This window comes from Topomyia yanbarensis, chromosome 3 (genome assembly GCF_030247195.1).
Source record: "Topomyia yanbarensis strain Yona2022 chromosome 3, ASM3024719v1, whole genome shotgun sequence".
Lineage (NCBI taxonomy): Eukaryota > Metazoa > Arthropoda > Insecta > Diptera > Culicidae > Topomyia > Topomyia yanbarensis.
Genome location: NC_080672.1, coordinates 148,645,054 through 148,666,161, shown reverse-complemented (window position 1 = coordinate 148,666,161; position 21,108 = coordinate 148,645,054). Strand labels below are relative to the sequence as shown.

The window sequence follows — 21,108 nt, the reverse complement described above, 5'->3', positions numbered from 1 at the left end:
CGCTAAACTGCTGCTGGGGACAGCAAGATCTAGTTTTTAAAATTTTCAGTTTTATATTATAGAACTGTCAAAATTTTGAATCTAAAACTGAAACACTCCTGAACATGCCCTAAAGATGGAAACGATAATGTGTTGTATCAAGATTTGTTTGGGTTATTTCATTATGTGGATGTTTACGTTTTGAGGCTATGACTTTCATATTTAATTTAAAAAGAAAAAACTAATTTTGAAATATCGACAAACGTTCACACCTCTACCAACTTGTGTTCATCGCAGCTGTCAATTCTAAATAACTATCCAAATGTCTAATCTTGAAATGGTTCGCTCTCTCGGTTAAATTTTACCATTCGAGAGAAAATAACTTTTGAACTGTCAAATTTTAACTAGAAGTTAAAAAAAATCGCCAAGTGGTTCACAGCCTAAGACTCCATTTATATTTTGAAAACGTCTCGTATTCAGCGATGCCAACATTTGAACATCCAGTCAAACAAACATTTGGGCAAATCTGTTTTTTTGAGATTGAAAACGTTACTGCACTATTTGAGGTTGGGTATCATCGAAGACTACATATCTAGTAGACTGGCAACTCTGTCTAGAATCTGGAGACAGGAACACCAGCACCTCTTCCGGGTTAAGGTAGTACTTTCCATAGTGATGCACGCACACATTTATTTTTACGTAGAGCTTCCTACCTTCATTTATACGGAGCCGCTGTAACTAAAGAGACTAGAATAACAAAGAGACCCCGGATAGAATTTTACAATAGCATTTACCCTACAAACAATCATAAAACAATAAATATTATAGTTATTACTGTTTCAACATTGTTTGATGCCAAGTTCTCAGAGTAGATTTACAATGAAATTTCATGTAACAATAAATTTCACTGTTCAGCAAAAAACTGATACAGTGCATTCACATTAAATTTTACTGTTTTGAGAAAAAATGGATGAAGAAAAATTGATTTTTTTAATGTTAAGATACATAACCACCCCCCTTTTTCACTGTAAAAGTCTATTTTACATTGAAATTTACTGTAAAAACGTTAAAGTTTATTGTTTTTGTATTGTAGCATAACACTAAAACTTACTGTAAATTATTGTAAAATTACTGTACTGTCACAGTGAGAATCATGGTTTTGTTACTGTACATTTCTATTCGGGACGCCATCTTAATTCAGTGAAAACAATTAAACTAGCAACCAAGCAACCCAGGGACAACTTGTAAACTAGTTTACAGGCAACCTACACTGTACCAAAAACGAAGAGCAAATTCATATGATATTGTTTATGACCCAGCCCTTTAACATTTGACAGTTGTGTTTTGGATGGCTGCCATTTGATTTTGGTTGCAAACTACATTTCGTTCATGTATGCAAGTATCAAATAATAGTCATACAGAAGTTATATGCAAAAGTTTTGAATTTCAAAATAGCTACTGTACAGGATTGAAATGCGATAATTAATTTTTCAACATCTAAGATGTCGAATTTTAACAGATATTCTCTTATTTACTGTATATATCAAATAGGGGAATCAAATTACTTCCATTATTTCTTATTATGCGAGTCATCACAAAATTGAATGAAAGATGCTCGAAGAACAAGATGATATTTTATTGGTTTTTGAGTGGACCGTCAGTTCAAATCAAGGAATGTGTTATCTATATTTAGTTCATATATAAAACAGTTCGCTTTTATTTTATTCACGGAATTTAAATCTATGTTTAATTTAGCCTGTCATGCGGCACATTGAAATATTATTACCACGATCTATGTACTTAGTCCTATCTATATCTAAACCTTTAATATCACACAAATTCTAACCTAAATTTTTAATATAACCTAACTGTCTATAGGAGTCACTTTTTATGATTTTTTTTATAGATGTCAATATTTTTGAATGCATGGTGAAATACAATATGTTGGTTATGTAGTGCATTATATAAAGAGTTAAGTGCCATTTACACGATTTGTCAGTCTTTCTTCGTACTGCACGTCAACGAAAGGTATAAATTAATTACCTATAGAACTTTTTTTTAAAAGGGCTAATAAGCATGCTGTCAAATCTCACTCTGAGGGGGAAATTCCACACAAACCATTACTTGCCGATCATTAGCAACAGCAGTAGACGAAAGAGAAAATTTTTCTCTTTCATAAATTGTGGACATCCGTTCTCGATGAGCTACGGTTTATTCGCAATTGTCTCTTAAAGTAAATTTTGACAGTATGCTTATAGGCCGTTTACAAAAACACGCGAGCTCATGATGACATCATAAACAAGCTTGTTTACTAGGTGTTGGAAAGTAAAAGTTTCAAATTTTTGAAGTGTGCTATAATCAAAAATCCCCATGTTGACGTAAAAAAGCTCTCTAAACTATCAAAAAATAAGGTTAAAGTTTCATGCGATACTCAATGGAAACGTTCACACACAATGACACAACGGCACGAAACGTTTTAACGTACGGAACGTGTGAATGTGCGCATAAGACATGCATTCAACTTATCCTGGCGAAACGGTGACGTGACTTTGATGTTGTGTTCCGTTGATGGAAACTGACGAATCGTGTAAATCGTACTTTAAGGAGAAACGTATACAAGTGATAAAATTATTAATAAAAAGATACATGGTATACACATTTAAACACATTTGTAGAGAAAAGAGCTTATAACTACTAGAGGACGCATGTCACTGCTACCAGATTCTGAAACCGATTGAGTCGGAATCGGTTGTTGCATAATCCATACTGACTCCATTCAGAATTCCGAACCGTTTCCGGAATGGGTTTATTTGGGTAGAGGTCGCATGTCGCTGCTAACACTGAAAATTTATCATCTCGCTCTCACATATGCTAGGCACATTAGTACTTCCACCAGCAGAACTTGTAGCGGAGTTGTTTAAGGCTGATCGAAATGTACAATTAAACTGCATTACCGGGTTGTGGTCATTTTAGTAGTTAGGCTCACAAACAAAGAATCCGGTGGTGAGCGTTAGCTAGAAAATATTCTCACTATAGATGATTTTGAATCACATATAGTTGGAAAGCTGGGAATTTTTTTCGCCTGAGGAAAATTGCTTGTGCCACACAATTGGACTAACAAGCGATAGGATTATCAATATTCCGTTAGCATTACATTTTTCTAAAAGTTTAACGATATTGAAGACGTATTGAAGATTTTGTCCTTTGCTGTTTTACCCATCAATTTCTTCCTAATTATCAAGGTCACATCGATGTCGGTTGACGGTATTTTATCAGATTTTACTGCAGCTTTGTACAGTTCTTTCAATTTAAATTCCAATAACAATAACTCTATGCTGCGATTAGAAAAAAGGCAAGTGCATTTGATTTCTGACAGCAGGAAATATTTTCCGTCGAGGAAGCGTTTTCTTCAAATAAACCTCTCCGATTAATGTGATCTCCACCGGATTCAGTTATCATTTCACAGATGCTTTTATTTCGTCGTACTCGTAGTTTTCTTTTTCCGTTGTCGCCTTCTTTCGCCTTTAAAGTACGTTCTACCAAGGTCTCGCAAAGTTGCACCAGATAACCAGAACAATGACAGTATACTTCTTGAAAGGCATCGGCCAAGCATCTCTTTGGCCACAATCGAACACTTGAGCGATGGCGATTTATGATAGTACATATTCGACGAGGTTGATGGTCATTGAAACGCCTATGATATCATATATCTTCAATGCGAGTTTTCTGTGAAGTGTTATTAAAATTAGTTAATGAATAAAGCTATTTTTAATACTACACACCCAGCCTGTATGGATACCGACTCGCAGAATCTGAGCGGTGGCGATTTTGCTCTTTCCGTAACAGCGTTACCCAGCGCATCAATGGCATGGTCTAGAAACTTGTTACCGATCAGAACATCGACGATGGCATGAGCAAATATCTCTTTTTTAAAGCCAACTTTGATACCGGAAGAGAATTGCTCCATTTTCTTGGGTTTTCTTCATTTCATGCACACGAAAGATACCGTCACAAATACTAAAAAAAATCCGGTTCCAACAAATCAGCCTACGGTGCTTAGTTCAGGATTGTGATTCCGATTTTGAATCGCAACATGGAGCTTGTGGGTAGCAATCTGAGAGACTTCGACGACCTGCAAATACGGAAAATACAAACCTCAACCAATTTCACTTTCCATCATCTGATATGCCTCATAACTAACACAAAATGCATAGAAATGCTGAGTTTAATTAATTTTATTACAGGAACGATTTTCTCTGGAGTACTTCCAGTTTCTCCAGGTACTGGAACAAACCTAATATAAACAATATTTTGCTGAAGTTACCCGACGCACCAACGAACGAAAATAGTGTTTACATTACACTTCCAGCACAGAGAACAGACGTCCATCTTCAGCATTCAACTTGTGTAAAATCTCTAACGGTTTCGAAGGTAGTTTGGACACAGAGAACAGACGTCCATCTTCAGCATTCAACTTGTGTAAAATCTCTAACGGTTTCGAAGGTAGTTTGGATATCCAAACCAGGTGCGCTGCTGTCGTCATGTTTTTTTGGGGCTGAGTGCGACAGAATTGACAGCGGTTATTCCTCTACCCAGTCAAACTAGTCCGGAACCGATTCGGACTTCCAGCATGAATTCCAGCTCAAATGCGTCAACCGATAGAGTCGGAATCGGTTGTTTTCTTTGAGCTATATTCCATGCAGAATCCATCCAGGATTTCGAACCGGTTCCGGAATCGATTTGACGGATAATTGGGATAGGTTGGTGTGGCGGCGCTAGTGTGTTTAGTATATTAATTCAAATGTTTACACACGTTTTTTAAATATTTTTGTTCGATCATGGATGTCTGTTCTCTGTGCTTCCAGTGTTGCGGATTTAATTGTTTCGTTGCTTTGATTTTCAAAGTTCGTATTGTAATTGTAAATGCAATTGATACTGAAACAAATGGAAGCTTTTCATGTTAAAGATATTTTTCTTTTTCGAATCACATTAATGATTTTGTATATCCTTTCAAAAGAAAAGTTAAAAACTTTTGAAGGTACAATCAAATACAAATATGTTTGTATTTGGTACAATATTATTTTTTGTATGCAGTGCAGATCATGGCAATCCCTCATGGGTTCAAACTCCACACAGCCCTTCAGAAAGACTATAAATATAGTTCGTGTCATATTGCACAGTAATTAATACCAGAATACCGGACTATGGTGATGATGTTTTTATGGGTTCAACCGGTTCAACTCATTTCAAACACCATGAGCTTGGGGTATTATTGACTTTTCGTTTGCTCGGGACATCGTTCGCATGTGTCACAACATCCTGAAATTTATTTAATTCTCTTTCGTGATCTAGTGTATCCAATAAGGAAATCAGACCAATATGCACACAGGATTGGCCATTATCCAGAGCCGTAAGCGGAAGACAGTCTAGCATGCCCGTGAAAAATTTCCAGATTTGGCATACCTTTTAACCCTCCGGAAGTCGCGCTTAAGGCCCACTGAACGAGCAGCCGCTGGTGCACTAAGACGATATCGCTAGATTTTCAGAGCTGCGTGCACTCAGAGCTGCAAATTTTCAACAGTTTGTTCTGAACTTGAAGGAGGAAAAATTCTCAAAACATGCCCTACTATGTTCAATTCGCAGTTGTTCGTTTCCATTATTCATTCAAACAGCCGACCTGCTCAATCATTTTCCATTCATTTTCAATTTCATTGACCCTGTGAATATCTCTTTACTAGGTATTGACTAGGTTTTTCAAGCAAAACTACTCTGAACATAGTTCTTACTGTCTATGTAAGCTTGAAAACGCAAAACATGACGACATTTAACCTAAACTGGCCTCTACAGAGCAGATGACAGCTTTGGTTGGTGAACGAAAAAGCATCAATTTGAAATGAAGACGTACGATTCAGTTATGAAAATCCCGCCAACTTGAAAGTGAATGATTGAGGGAGGCTTTGAATTTGAATAATGGTTGGGTTTGATTGAACTGAAAGTTGGCATTTGAAAATGAAAATTTGCACCACTGCGTGCACTAGCGCGACAGGCGGAAGGTTAACTAAATTTCTAACTAGCAGGACTGCGATCCTCTTACGATTCAGAGCCTTTATGATCGGTAATAGCGTCATTAGTTCGACCGAGCAATAATTCCGACTAATGTCCAATTAACAGATAGTTAGTGTTCGGTGCCCTTCCACATATTCTAAAATAATTCATCTGATCGTAAACTGTCGTACTCCAACTGTTGCCGAAGTTTTATCTCTTGTACATTTGACTACTTAGACAGTATTTCCTTTACCTTGTTACATTTGAGCTTCGGTCAGCTGTTTGCTCTTTTGTAGTTCCAAGGAAGCTGCTGATGATATCGTACATGCCCAACTGGATCTTTGAATCAAGACGCTTGTATCCTTCCATAGCACCGGTTTAGATTTTTTTTGGGAACGCTACAGTGGAACAAGCAACGATATTTGCAAAACTTTTTCGCAAACGCATGCGGTTTTTGCGACTGCACTGTTACCATAGAAAAGAAAACAAAATATAGTAAAGCTTCTCTCATGATCGCATGAAGCGCTTCAAACGATTGTCATTTGATTCAGTCCTAACACTGAAAACAGATGAAACACGAATGATGGAACAGTGTAAATTGTGATGATAATCATATATGCCATCGCTTACTTTATTCGAGTGCAAGTGATTCATTTGGTGTTGTGCTCATCATGTGAAAATCATAAACCAGCTCATTGCAATACAGACATGAAGTCATTCGATTTTGAACTCATTCTTTTTTCGGATGATTGCCATTCGAAATCATCAACATCGAGTTTTCAGATAGTTCGTATTACAAATCATTCGCTATATTGCAACAATTTTTGTTCAGTGTAGGGACAACTTGACAGACACACTGAAAATAATACACACGTTATTGTCAAGTGTTTCGCACTTGAATCTGTGCTATAATATAAATCATAAGAAATCCATATGCCAAACACTTGAGATTCATCTATTATGGCGAACAATCATTTCAATAGCCAAACACTTGATTTTAACGTGTTTTGCACTCGGAACGTGCTGGATCCTTCACTTGATAATCAATCACTTTCTTTAAAGACTTCAATGTAGTCATCATGAAATTTATATTATTTTCTTATGAGTTTTGTGTTACAAAGCATTTATAAATCAATAAGCGCAATTAAGACCGCCTTTCAATATTGAACCACAGAGAACAGACGTCCATCTTCAGCATTCAACTTGCGTAAAATCTTTAACGGTTTCGAAGGTAGTTGGGATATCCAAACCGGTACTTAAGAATCCTGCTATAAATTAAAAGAAACATTTGGCAATGATTAATGTGTCATATTGCATTATATTTTGATTATATTTACCTCGAAAATAATCGTGGTGTTGTCACTTTCGTCAGTGACAATACGGCCCAGTCGATGTTCGGCAAGCAAACGTAGAACTTTCGTTCCGTTGTCCGGATCTATGTTTTGCTCTATAACACAAAAAAAAATACATTTCTCTAATATTTCATTATTTTCTATACGTACCTGAAAGTATCCTGCAAATATGATCAGGAAAACCGAACGCTTTAAATTTTTCTTCATCCGAGGAACGTGTGATTACGCTTTTGGTGTATCCGCCATCTTGTTTTCGTAAGCATCTGCATATCAAGATGGCGAAATCATAGGAGGAACACTTGAAAGAGACGTGTGTTGCATATCAAAATCAATAAAATGTTCCTTGAATTTCGTCCATAAGTCAATACATATGAAAATAACGTGCTTCATTAACGAAATTCAATAGGAAACCACTTAAAATGAGCGTGTTGCGATACATTGAAATTAAAGTGTAGTTAGCACTTGGAAAGAACGTGTGTATTATTTTCAGTGTAGTGCTTGTTTCATATATGTACCACCGATTTGATGGTGGCGCTGGTATGCATTCTCTGTGCGAGTACCACGAATAACGACACGAAAAAGTTTCAAGAGAAAAGCGTGTTTCGTTACATGTGTTATGAACGCCGTCAATGCGGCTAGAACAACATTTAGAAAAAGCGTATTCCAAAATGTGGATAAAGAAAACTATTATTAGAGAATAAATTTATCCCTGATTGGAAACCGTCAGCAAATTTACATAAATATTATTATAAATTCAGCTGGAAGTCGTTGTTTTTACCAACCGGCTCTCTTCCTTCCTAAAAATGTTTTGGTTTTCTTGTTGTGTGAAGTTTGTAATCGGTAAATATAAAACCATATAAATATAACGCCAATATAAATGAAACATAAATGAAAACATTTTGGCCAATGAAAGTAAATCACCATGTCAAAAAGGGCAAGTTGCTGGCTAACGGTGGGCTATTTGCCAACTCGGATGCGCTAATTGCCCTTCTATTTGCCAGCAAATTGCTGGTAACTAGGGGGCTATTTCAGATGCAACATTTGGGCGATTTGCCGCCGTCATTTTTAGCCGCTCTACCCGCCTTAAGTCGCCTCTAAATCGCCCAGGAAACGCGCCATTTAATCGCCCTTAATTGACTAATTAATATGAAAATCACAAATAATACTTATTTTCGGATTCATTATCTACTCACATAAACTTATCACTACACTAGGTAATCACCACCAAACTATAGGAAGAATCAATGGTGAAATTGGCATTGCACACCAAAACTTACCACAATCTGACTTTTATTAAGAGTTTAGGTCAGAGATCTTGTTCCACTATATTTAGACACGATTCCACAATTTCCCACATTCGTTGGCTAAATGAAGTGCACTAGACAAACAAAATACAAGCGAGAATACGCCAATTGTGTAAAAAACTATTTTAAGCTTAAGCCAAACATGAACCGCCATGTTTGAAAAACGCGAAAAACAACCAAGTCCATTTCAGCCGCCAGAAAATTTGCCTAAGTATTGAAATTGCCTTTAAATCGCATTCGAAAATTGCATTTGTTCCGAGGGGCAATTAGCACAGGCGAGTTGAGTCAAACGTCAAACTTTTTAAATCGCCTGACCATGTTCGTCCGTATTTTTTTTGACAGGGCAAGCTTAACAATTCGTGAACCTGCGATATCTTGTTTCTAGTTCATTAAGAACGTCAAGAATTCTAGTATTTTGATCGGGAGAATAAACAATATATGTAGGATTTTCTACACATTTAGCAAAATTGGTTTTGAATAAAATGTGTGTGCTTTTATCAGAATTCTAGCAGCAAACCGGTAGTGCTCGGTTTCAGCAAGAATGCTGCCAGGAATGTACAATTTTGTTCGACTCCGGCCAGAGTTTTGTTCGACTTTTGTAATAATTCTGTCCGGTAGATGTTGCGATGGTTTCAGAATTATTCTGGCATTTTACTCGGCTCTACCGGAGAATTTTAAGCTTTAGGAGATGTTGATTAGTTTCGGAAGATTTTCGGAAATTCCAATATAAGTGGTAGTGGCTCGATTTTGAAAGTAATCTTCTTGTCTTTCGATTTTCTTTCTGATTTTTCAAATTCCAAATGGCATCGATGTTTCTGTTTAGATATGGGGAATGAGGACAGTTTCTAATGTGAACAGCGAAATAAATTTGATGTTAGAAATGCTTAAATTGTTTATTTTTTAAATATGGAAAATAGTAAATGGGATGAGCCTTTTTCAAATTTTGTTCCATTTTAGCCGTCATGACATCATCAAATCACCACAAAATTTGCTTATGAGTCCAATATATGGGAGCTGTCAAGTTGTCCCGGGTTACGTGTATGTTTGTGATGCTTGCATTCCAAACGAGCAACATTATTGAAACATTCGCCGAAACGTACACGCCGCACCAAGTGTTTGCTAAACGCCGCTGTAAGGTTGCAACAAGTTTTTTGTGTAACTAGTACTTGTATTTGCTATTTGCAATAGTAATAAGCCTTCCATTTTGTACTTTATATGTTTTCTACCATTTAATTCCACTATGTTTGTTTATAGTTAAATGCACTTGCACTATTTTACAGATACCTGGTATTTCGATTACTACTTGTAATCTTCTTCAGTGTTTGTATCAGTCTATAGGAAATTACGGGATTGCTAAGTCTAAGTTGGGGTTAATTTAAACTTTTTACATTTTCTAAGAAAAGAAATATCCTTATGCAATCCCGCGATTTTTTTCCTGGGGCTAATAAATTTGAAAGCCTAGAAATTTTCAAACATTCCTCTCCTTCCTTGCTAAATCGAGACCAAGGTAACTTTTATTCATGGCTCTTCGAAATATTACCCACGTGCAAAAAACGGTCAGCCTCACGTGCCTAGGTACCTACTAACCACAGCTTACCCATGTTGACATTAAAAATGTCTTACTCCACTATCTGGGGCAGGGTGCCATTCCAAATTTTAAAAATCTCCTATGTAACGAAACTGTGTAAGGTTTGTACGGTTATAACATCGCAATTAGTTGATGGATTTCAATAATTTATACACCAATCGATTCAGAAACACCTGACTTGAATATAGTTGCTAATAAGTTTGATGTACTATATAAGTATTCTATTGAAAATCGCTTGAATTGAAATTGAAAAATTTCACGAAGAAGGGGGAAATGTACATACACGAGGCGGCTATTCCGAGCAGAGCCGTCAATACAGAGCATTTGAGAGGCCAATCAAACAAGGAAAAGTTATAAATATATATGCTGAATTTCCTTTTTGCCTTATCATTCGATACTTGATGGTCGACGAGTAGTGTACGGACGATTCTCATAAACAAACGACCAATAATTGCCGCTGTACTGTACGGAACAAACAGATTCTTGCGTGGTTTGGGAAAAAAATCGTAACAATTGTGTAGCAGATTCCGTAGAGAATACGATGACCGTAAATTTTGTTAGAAATGATTTTGTAAAAGCAATAATTAGCCGTGCTTTGATTGGTGGTTTACTTGTTAGCGCCGCCTTTTTGACGATGAACCACATCTGAGATAGGTAAAACGAATTGTCTATAGGAAAATGTTTTCAGTTTGCATTTGATCATCATTGAAATCAGTTCGCTTGTCGCCGGCGACCCGCTTCGTTAGTTCCTGGAAGGACCACTCCCCATTAGCAGCATCAAACAAAGGAGCTCTCAAAATTGCCTCCATCACTAGACGTGTACAGAAGTCGCATTATTATTGGCAAGGAAACGGCGAAATAATATTCGCAACAAACGGTCCTTATTAGGACCACAAAATCGTTCTCAGAAAAATTACAATTGAAATTTCCATTTCGCGCTTTGGAAAATAACTTCCCTCTTATCGGATTAGTTATTTTCTATAATAATACCCGAAAAATGTACGATAAAATAAATAAACTGACCAATTGGACGGAAGCAAGAAAATACCTACAAAAATTTGAGTCAGAAAAGTGACATTGACGGAAAAATGCTTCGATCGTTTCTAAGTGTTTGGCACCCGAAGTTGCCGTTGTTTTCCAACGTCAATTATTTGCGCTGTGCTGTACAGAATAAATAGATTTTTGCGCGATTTGTTGGAAAATAACCAAAACTATTGTGTAGTAGATTCTGTAGAGGATACGATTACCGTAAATTTTCATAGAAATGATTTTGAAAACGCATTAATTAGCCGTGCTTTGATTGGTGGTTTCCTTGTTAGCGGCGCCTTTTTGACGATGAACCACACACTTAGGAGCCATGCACTAATTACGTAAGGCTTTTTTAGACTTTTCAACCTCCCCCTCTCCCCCTGATAAGAGTTCGTAAGATTTTGGTGAATTCCCCCTCCCCTCTACGTAAGAGCTTATCATGATTTTCGTAATTAGAAAAACATATAATTCATTAAATAGAAAGATAGCGAAAACGGTACTTAAAGAATTATTACAAGAAAATTAATGACAAAATTCAATTGTAATCATCAGCAGTAAGTTTATCAGCATCTTGATTTTGCCCAGTAAAAATTTCAGAATAATTGCTGGGATATATTCAGAAACTTCGATTTGGTCCTTCGCTATATTCGGAAATAGTTCCTTGTGATGTAAAATCTCTTCTGGTGGAAATTAATTCTGAGTTCCAACTGTGACGCTTATCGTACGCGTAGCTCCGAAGAAAATTCGTAGATGGCTATCTACGAATTTTCTTGAAGTCAAATACAGTTCACACTCTGCAAATATTCGGTTTATAAGATCTTTGACAATCGCATGACAGAACATTTTCCGGCTACCTTGCGGAAGCGAAAATTTGAAAAAAGGATGTTAGCCTAATAACACGGTATCAACATTTCCTAACTTGTAAGGTATATGGTGACTCGAGTTCCTGAACAGAACAATGTACCAACAAGAGTCAAGAAATTGTTGTAACTGCTCCAACACCATCGATAATTAAGTCGCTCCTCACGCTGCCAGCGATCAATAATATTCCATAACTAATTTGGGAATCATATCCTGCCGGAAAATACTTTAATTCGAGGTCCGCCCTTCCTTGACCATGATGTACAATATATGCTCGTTTTGTGTAATATACATGTTCATGGCAGAAATAAGAAATAGGACCCTTTTCTTATGAAAATAATATTTTCCATATTGATTTCATTTTTCATACTTGTTTTATGATATTACGTAAGAAAGGACAAACCCTCCCTCCCCCTTAGATAAGAATTCGTAAGATATTTTGAAACTCCCCCTTCCCCCATATTCCCTTACGTAATTAGTGTATAGCCCCTTATTTTAAATTACTGGGTACAGTAAAATTTTGCTGGGGTTTTGAACAGCAAACCGTTCGGTAATCAATTCAGTAAAACAATAAGGTATGGCGACTTGACAGATGATTTGCTGTACCTGTTTTGTAAGTTTTTGACAAGGTACGGTAACGTTGGTACAATTTTGCCGAACAATAAGTCAGTATTTTACTGGATAATGTTTATGTACCGAAAAAAACAGAAGAGCTGATAAATTCAGTGAAAAATATTGCGGGTTTCAGTAAATTATTCGAAAAAATCCTGAAAATCGTTAAAAAATGAAAACTATTCCGCAAATTTTTAAACAGTTTGCTGAGGCTCCTTAAAAATATCACTTTACTGAGCAAGTCGTCAAAAGAAATTACTGAGCAAGTTTGGGCTGGGTTAGTGTGCACATCTGAGATAGGTAGGTAAAACGAATTGTCTATAGGAAAATGTTTTCAGTTTGCATTTGATCATCGTTGAAATCAGTTCGTTTGTCGTCGGCGACCCGCTTCGTTAGTTCCTGGAAGGAATACTCCCCGTTAGCAGCAGCAAACAAAGGCGCTCTCAAAATTGTCTCCATCACTAGACGTGTACAGAAGTCGCATTATTTTTGCAAGGAATCGGCGATATAATCACAACAAACGGTCCTTATTAGGACCACAAACTCGTTCTCATAAGAATTACAAATAAAATTTCCATTTCATGCTTTGGAAAATAACTTCCCTCTTATCGGATTAGTTATTTTCTATAATAATATCCGAAAATTGTGCGATAAAACAAATAAACTGACCAATTGGACGGAAGCAAGAAAATACCTACAAAAATTTGAATCATAAAAGTGACATTGACAGAAAAATGCTTCGATCGTTGCCTGAAGTTGCCGATTTGTATACCAACGTCAATTATTTGCACGGTGCTGTACAGAGCAAACAGATTTTTGCGCGATTTGTTGGGAAATAATCAAAACAATTGTGTAGTAGATTCCGTAGAGGATACGATTTGTTACCTTTTGTGTGTAGTCCTAAATAAGTCGATGGCATTACAGGATGTATCCACGCTCACAAAATGGTCGGATTTTTCATGTCATCGCGGTCGTGTCTTGTACACAACCCTTTAATTTTTTTCCTAGATGAAAGGCTTAGCAATCCCGTAATTTGCTGTAGACTGATACAAACACTGAAGAAGATTACAAGTAGTAATCGAAATACCAGGTATCTGTTAAATAGTGAAGTGCATTTAACTATAAACAAATATGGTGGAATTAAATGGTAGAAAACATATATAAAGTACATTCTTTCCGCTAAGACCTCCGTTCGCGTATAGATTGCTTCCATTTTGGTTTAATCGCAAGGATAATTTTTAAAACAGAATTTGATTGATAAGTACAGCTCATTAAACCCGTTTTATCCTGTAATCTAAAAAGAATTTTTGAATTTTACTGAACGTGATTAATTTGGCACCACTGGCATCTGGTATACTCAACTTGCACAAAACGTTGCATAACGTAGGGCTGATTTTTGGAACAACTTGTTTACTCATTCAGTTCTTCGTTATGCAAATTTGCAACATTACGACAGATTTGATAAGCACGGTGTTTCATGAAGTGCGACCGTTCCTTTCGATCAAGAAGGACCGCGTGGAATTTTGGGGAAATGCGCTAATATGACTGACGGGTCGTGTACACGCAATGATTAGCAATATGGATGGAAAGAGTAGGTTGCTAGTACAGACCTGGGACGGGACATGCAAAGTGAATAAAAGTAACTGTCACCACGAACCGGCAATGGCCTGTCATTGCGAACCGGACCTTTCTTGACGAATTTCATTTTCTTTGAATGGATAGTGTCTGGGTAGTATCGTAATATCCTGGCTATATAGGGGAACTGGGGGTAAGCCCGACACCCCTCGACTTTTCCCAGATATCAAATTTTAAGTCATACAATAATGACAGGATATTACTAGTACGATTATTTTAGGCATTTCGATACACATCGATGCCATATGGATTCATTAAACGTCAACAAAATAAAAAAAAACAAGCGAAAGCAAAGTTGATGTGCTTTTGGATGTTATTTTTAGTTGATACATTTTATGGATTGAATAACGGAAAAGCTTTGAAAATGACCAGTTTTTGTGTCACACATTCTATTCTACTCTCCATATCGTTAATTGTGTGAATTGAAGATAAGTTTGAGTATTTCAATACTGTAAATTAAGCATTTAACAAAAATGTGCGCTGTTGGGGTAAGACCGACAGTTTTTAGGTGGGGAAAGACCGACACGGTGTTTAGTAGATTGGGTTCGTTTTTGAATCGATACAAACGACTGGGTATATTTGTTGTGTTCAATTATACTATAATTACGTCATGTTAATAATTGAAATACACGGAAACTATGTTTTTTGCATTTATTTATCAGTATTGTTTAAAATCCGATCAAAAAAATTAAGAATTAAATAGAACGTGATTCAAACATTACAATTATTACAAACAGAAACGAAAAGTATAATCTAATATGAGATTTTGAAATGATATTCATGAAAAATTTTCATTGACCGCCAGATTATTGATCAACAGTGTTCCGAAAAATCACAACACGAACCGGATAGCTTACTACGAAGCGTGCGTCACTTTTAAGACTCTAGTACAGTGGTTTTCAACCTTTTTTGTTCCGTGTACCCCTTTCCGAATATTGATCCCCATGATGTACCCCTTTCTGAAAATTGTTTACCATCATTACCCTGTTAGGTTGCTACCCCTCCGGGTTTGAACCGGAGACTCCATATACCAATCGACTGAGCTCGACGATTTGGGACAATTTATGTATGTGTGTGTGTATGTAACGGACAAACTCTCATTCGTGTTTCTCAGCAATGGCTGAACCGATCTTTTCCAAACCAATTTTAAATGAAAGACCTATCAGTCAGACAGAACGCTATTAATATGTTTTTGATTCTGATGTTTAGTTTCCAAGATATGAATGTTTGAATGTGCAAAAATGGCGTTTTTACAGTTTTTTTATCTGCCAAAATTGACAACAAAGATTAGCAATATATTATTACTTTATATATTATATATTTTTAGACAGCTTATACGAATACCTCTCGAACAAGCTATAGATTGTTGAAATCGGACTAATATCAAAAAAGATATTTAACATCGAATACGGACGAAAGATTTTTATCATTTCCGATTGCCAGAAATATGACCAAAAACACGTAATCTATTATTAACGCCAAAACGGCTAATTTTAGGTCAATAGTATCTTCGGAGAATTTAATAGAGGCAATATGCGCTTTCTTTTGCTGGTTATCCCACCTACGAGTGAGATATTTTCATAAATTTTCTTGGAAGTGGTTGTATTGAAATAATGCCTTCAGCAAATTTGTAGCTCTTACTTTTGCGAATAACTTTACTGAAGACATCAAATATCTATTTTGAATACTTTAAAAGTTATGACTTGTTGTTTGTGGATTACCTTTTGTCGCCTATTTGTTGTTCAATATAGTAATAATCGATTTAAATAAACCAAATATTATTTCGATAAAACGAATTTTGTATTTAATTTTTCTATCTACAACCGCTAGAAATAATCACCGAACAATTCCAAGTTGTCTGGAAGGAACTTGATGACTTATCAGTGCAAAAATGTTCATTTGCGCGAACCTTGTGACTGCAATGTCACCTCTGTTTCTCAGAGATGGTTGGACCGATTGCACAAACTTAGTCTAAACGAAAGATACAACCTTCCCATCGGCTGTTATTGAATTTTTTATTGATTGGACTTCCGGTTCCGGAGTTACGGGTTGAAGAGTGCGATCATACAGTAAATTCCCATATAAACTGAAATGAAAAATTCTCAAAGGGGAGAGTAAGGGAAATTTTTTTTAATCCAACTGACTTTAAAATGCATGAAACATTGAGATTTGATGTAAACTCGAACAAAAAAATTTTTTTGACAAATCCCCACCAAACCGAATTTCTGGCTACGCCGCTCACTTAAAGTAAGTAGAAACAAAGTCGTTCAACAGTCGTTCACAAGAAACTTCTTCGAATACTGAATATCTATTGTAATACATTGAAAACCCGATTTTATCAGCCAAATATGAACATATGTTTGATGGGCTCTAGCAGACGAACAAGACTGAATTCGAGTAAATCCTTTCTTGAGCATGTTTTCCTTATCATGAAGATGGAAATATGCAAAAATAAAAAGTTCATCTTTTTAAATATTACGCTAGAAAACCCCTTTAAAGTAAATTTATATTAAATAATCAGAAATAGTTATCAGACTACATCAAGGGACGTGAAGAATATTTTAACAGCTTCAGTTTATTATAAAGAAAAATAAAATTACCTGATTTAGTCAATGTCCCCATGTTATCAGCCTAAAATACACCATGATACTGATAAAAACGGGTCTTTATTGTATGTATTATTCTCCTCTCTTCCACATTAATAGGTACAATTTATTTTTCGGGATTTTTTTTATTGCATCGAACTACAACAATTTTTAGGTAGTTTTCAAGGGGTTATTTTATCGACTTCTTCCAAAATTTGCGAACCTATTCCAATTAATTGGTATATTCAAGGGTTTATATGTTGCAGATAGAGAAAATACTGAAATTTTCATATTTTACACAATATTACAAAAGCTTTTTGAACATTTAACCCTCATAAATTTGTGAAAATTATAAACTATTTGAAATTTTTAATAGCTTTATTTTTTATTAAACCGTGATTTTTTAATAAATAGGTACCGTCGCTTCACAACGCGGTTTATTTTTCATGGCTTGCGGTGAGACGGTCTCTCGAATTGCTGAACTGAAAATTATGGAATAGAAGTTAATTTTTAGTATTCTTTATTCGCCGGGCAAATGGCTCTGAATGAGAACCGCTGGCGCACAGTGGGGCGAAACTGAAAAAAGACGGTCAAAAGTCTTTCCTGAGTTTCACAGATGTTTTCATGATTTGATGTCTTCAGGAAAGTTTCCTAGGACTACATCCCACATCTTTTAGGATAAGCACCTTAATTTTTCTTAAGGTGCAAGTGTCACTTAAAAAATATTTTTTTTAGCTCGGCAACCAAAAAATTTTTTTTGCGCGGAATCTTGTAGAGCAATTTATTTCGAACAACTTTGAAGAACATATCTGCCATCTATATATTTTTCCTTAAGTGATATGTACGTTGCACCTTAAAATCAATTTTTCAACTTTCTCTTCTACAACTTAATTTTTTCTACATTCATATATTCTAGAAAGTTTTAGATACCGTCGAAACACACAACTTTTCTGAAGACTCCAATGATGTATGACATGTGTATCGGGATATAAATCGATTTTTCTTTAAAAAATGCTCTTTATTTATTATAAAATTTCTCAAAATTGTGGAACTTTGTGAACCAAAACTCAGCATGATTAAATTCGCCATGTTAGGTAGTAAATATAAGCGAAGTATAACATTTCGGGCATTTCGGGTTTTTTAGTTTTCCTACATTTTTATACTGTATAATGCATGGATATTTCACAGTATCTATAGAGCGGGCGTTAGTAAATCAACACGTCATAATACAGAATACTAAATTCAATGCAAAATATTTCTTCTATTATCAACAATCAACATGTAAAAACTTTGAAGTGTATGAAGCACCAATTATACATTAGAAGGACGCCTAAATTGCTTTTTACGCGGGTACATTACACGCTTAACAGTAATCTAATTATTTATAGCATTAGTAATATTTTATTGTGAATTATTGAAAATAAAAGAAAACACACATCAAAGCAAATATCATTCTGAATCACTCTCAGAGCTTGCGTTTTGTGGATTTTTGAGTAACTGGAACGAAGAATGAGAGGGATAATACCAAAATTATGTAATCTTTCCAAGATTAATCGTTTTAGTCATCTTCTTCTATATATATAAAAGTCAATGTTTGTATGTATGTGATTTATGGACTCCCAAAGGGCCGATTGCCCTAAAAATTTATACGTAGTAGACATTTGTCATGGAGCGTGTTTGTGTGCTATTGATTGAGGCTTCGGAACAAATTGTGTTGCCATGGCGCTTCGGAACAAATTGTGTTTAATCCTATTTAGTTGAAAGTCGCAGCAACACGCGGCGGGTATTGGCTAATTCAATATAAAATACTTCTATTGTATAATAAGTGCTTCATACACTTTCATTGTTTTTACATGTTGATTGTTGATAATAGAAGATATATTTTGCATTGAGTGTAGTATTCTGTATTATGACGTGTTGATTTACTAACGCCCGCTCTATAGATACTGCGAAATATCCATGCATTATACAGTATAAAAATGTAGGAGTACTAAAAAACCCGAAAAGTCCGGATTGTTATACTTCGCTTACAAATACTACATAACATGACGAATCTAATCATGCTGAGTTTTGGTTCACAAAGTTTCACAATTTTGAGAAATTTTGTAATGAAAAAGAGTATTTTTTAAAGAAAAATCGATTTAAATCCCGATACACATGTTATACATCATTGGAGTCTTCAGAAAAGTTGTGTGTTTTGACGGTATCTAAAACTTTCTAGAATATACAAATGTAGAAAAAATTAAGTTGTAGAAGAGAAAGTTGAAAAATTGATTTTAAGGTGCAACGAACATATCACTTAAGGAAAAATATATAGATGGCAGATATGTTCTTCAAAGTTGTTCAAAATAAATTGCTCTACAAGATTCCGCACAAAAAAAATTTTTTGGATGTCGAGCTAAAAAAAAATTTTTTTTTAAGTGACACTTGCACCTTAAGAAAAATTAAGGTGCTTATCCTAAAAGATGTGGGATGTAGTCCTAGGAAACTTTCCTGAAGACATAAAAGCATGAAAACATCTGTGAAACTCAGGAAAGACTTTTGACCGTCTTTTTTCAGTTTCGCCCCACTGTGTGGCGCCTTGTATTTCGCTAGATTTGCAGAGCATTGTGCACCCAGTTCGTTAGAGCAAGTGACGGAAGGGTATCGAAAAGTTTCGTGAAAATGAAAATTCCAGTAATTATGATGATTTTTCCAAACGGTTCGGTTTCGATAGGTTTTTATTTGTTCTTTGGCATTAGGATTAGCGATAATAATTCAAATTAAGGGGAAGTCACTTTTAGAAAAAGTCGTAAGTAAAGTTTGAACTATGCACGCATGCACTTCAGAGGTAGCGAGATATCAGGACTTCAGGAGCTGCGATTTCACTTCTTAGTTCTCAGTCGCGTTGAAAATTTGAGTAAAGTATAAACTTCAAATCGATTAAAAAAAATTCGATTTTTTTAGCTCAGCACAATATATAACCCCTTAAGGAAAATTCAGATTTCTCACCACAATGCATTGATTTAGGAATTTGAATATTTTATTAGCAGAGCATTAGCAACAAATCGTTTGTATGTCCATTTTTTCGCTTTCCCATTGATTTGGTTTGAGATTTCTAGCACTGATATTGTCCTATGCTGTTTTGAGCGATTCTCTGAGTCCTGCCACTATCCCATGTAGTATGTGTTATCAAAAACATCGCGAAGCATCAAGTTGTAAATGTTCTCAAACGATATAATATCCGAAGAGAGTGATAAGAGTTATAAGAAATGTCTCATCACACTGTTAGGTGAATTAAAAGCGTTTTTGGAGAGGATTGCCTCCGGTTTTTGCATCTATTTCTCCGAGTATAGTGATACGATGAATAATTTTAACTCAATATGTTCAAATGAGTTCCTTCGGTGTCGGACCTTAACTGTTGGTCAGGTAGAAAAAAATTGTTACTTTGTTGGTACCTTCCTAGCGACTGTGATGACGAATAACCGAATGTTTTGTGCCCAGCAAAAATTTTGGAAGACACCGCAGTGTGTTTCACAGATGCTACCGCTTTCCTGCCTGCTTCACGGTACTTAGCTACGGCAGAGAGCAATGGTTGTTCGGCTGCGCCTCCACAGCTTGAGTGGCCGGTGCTTTTAGATTTTTGTCGTTAGTCAGGGAAGTGAAATTCTTATCTAAGTGGACAATACGGTTTACAAACGTGATAAATTTAGAGCTAATAAGAAAAGCTCAAAGTAGTGGTGTGCATCATGCTTTGCCAAAACAAAACAACAAATGGTCAATGTTAGTTATGTTTGGTGGTTGATACTTCGACGAGTTACAAAAAGAATGAAGGAGTTTATACTTGTCTAATTTAAACTCAGAAGATAGGTCAGATAGGTTCAAAGTGATTCTATAACAACCTATCCCAGGTCAGTAAAAATTACCCTGTAAAAAAAGATTTTCAATTGGATGAATGCCACAATTTTACAGTAAGAAACCTGTTCCAGGGCACTCTCAGTAAGCATCTCAATTCTTGACATACTGAAACAATATATAAAGACAAATACCCGAAGGAAATGTTTGGATAACAAGTTAAAATTTGTCCCGCATAATTCACCCCCAACAATCGTCCATTCGTCGTGAATTCACCCCCGGTT

At 35.7% G+C, this 21,108-nt stretch overlaps 1 protein-coding gene and 1 long non-coding RNA gene across 2 annotated transcripts in view; one reads left to right on the top strand and one right to left on the bottom strand.

Moving 5' to 3' along the window:
* The window catches only part of LOC131689044 (group XIIB secretory phospholipase A2-like protein), a 41,061-nt gene that overhangs the window by 17,960 nt on the left and 1,993 nt on the right, over window positions 1-21,108 (top strand). The gene's annotated exons all lie outside the window — the stretch shown is intronic.
* LOC131689045 (uncharacterized) lies at window positions 3,762-4,405 on the bottom strand. The gene is made up of 2 exons (XR_009305336.1): window positions 4,181-4,405; window positions 3,762-4,111 (listed from the first exon to the last, which is right to left on the bottom strand). It is a non-coding gene; the product is annotated as an uncharacterized LOC131689045 (long non-coding RNA).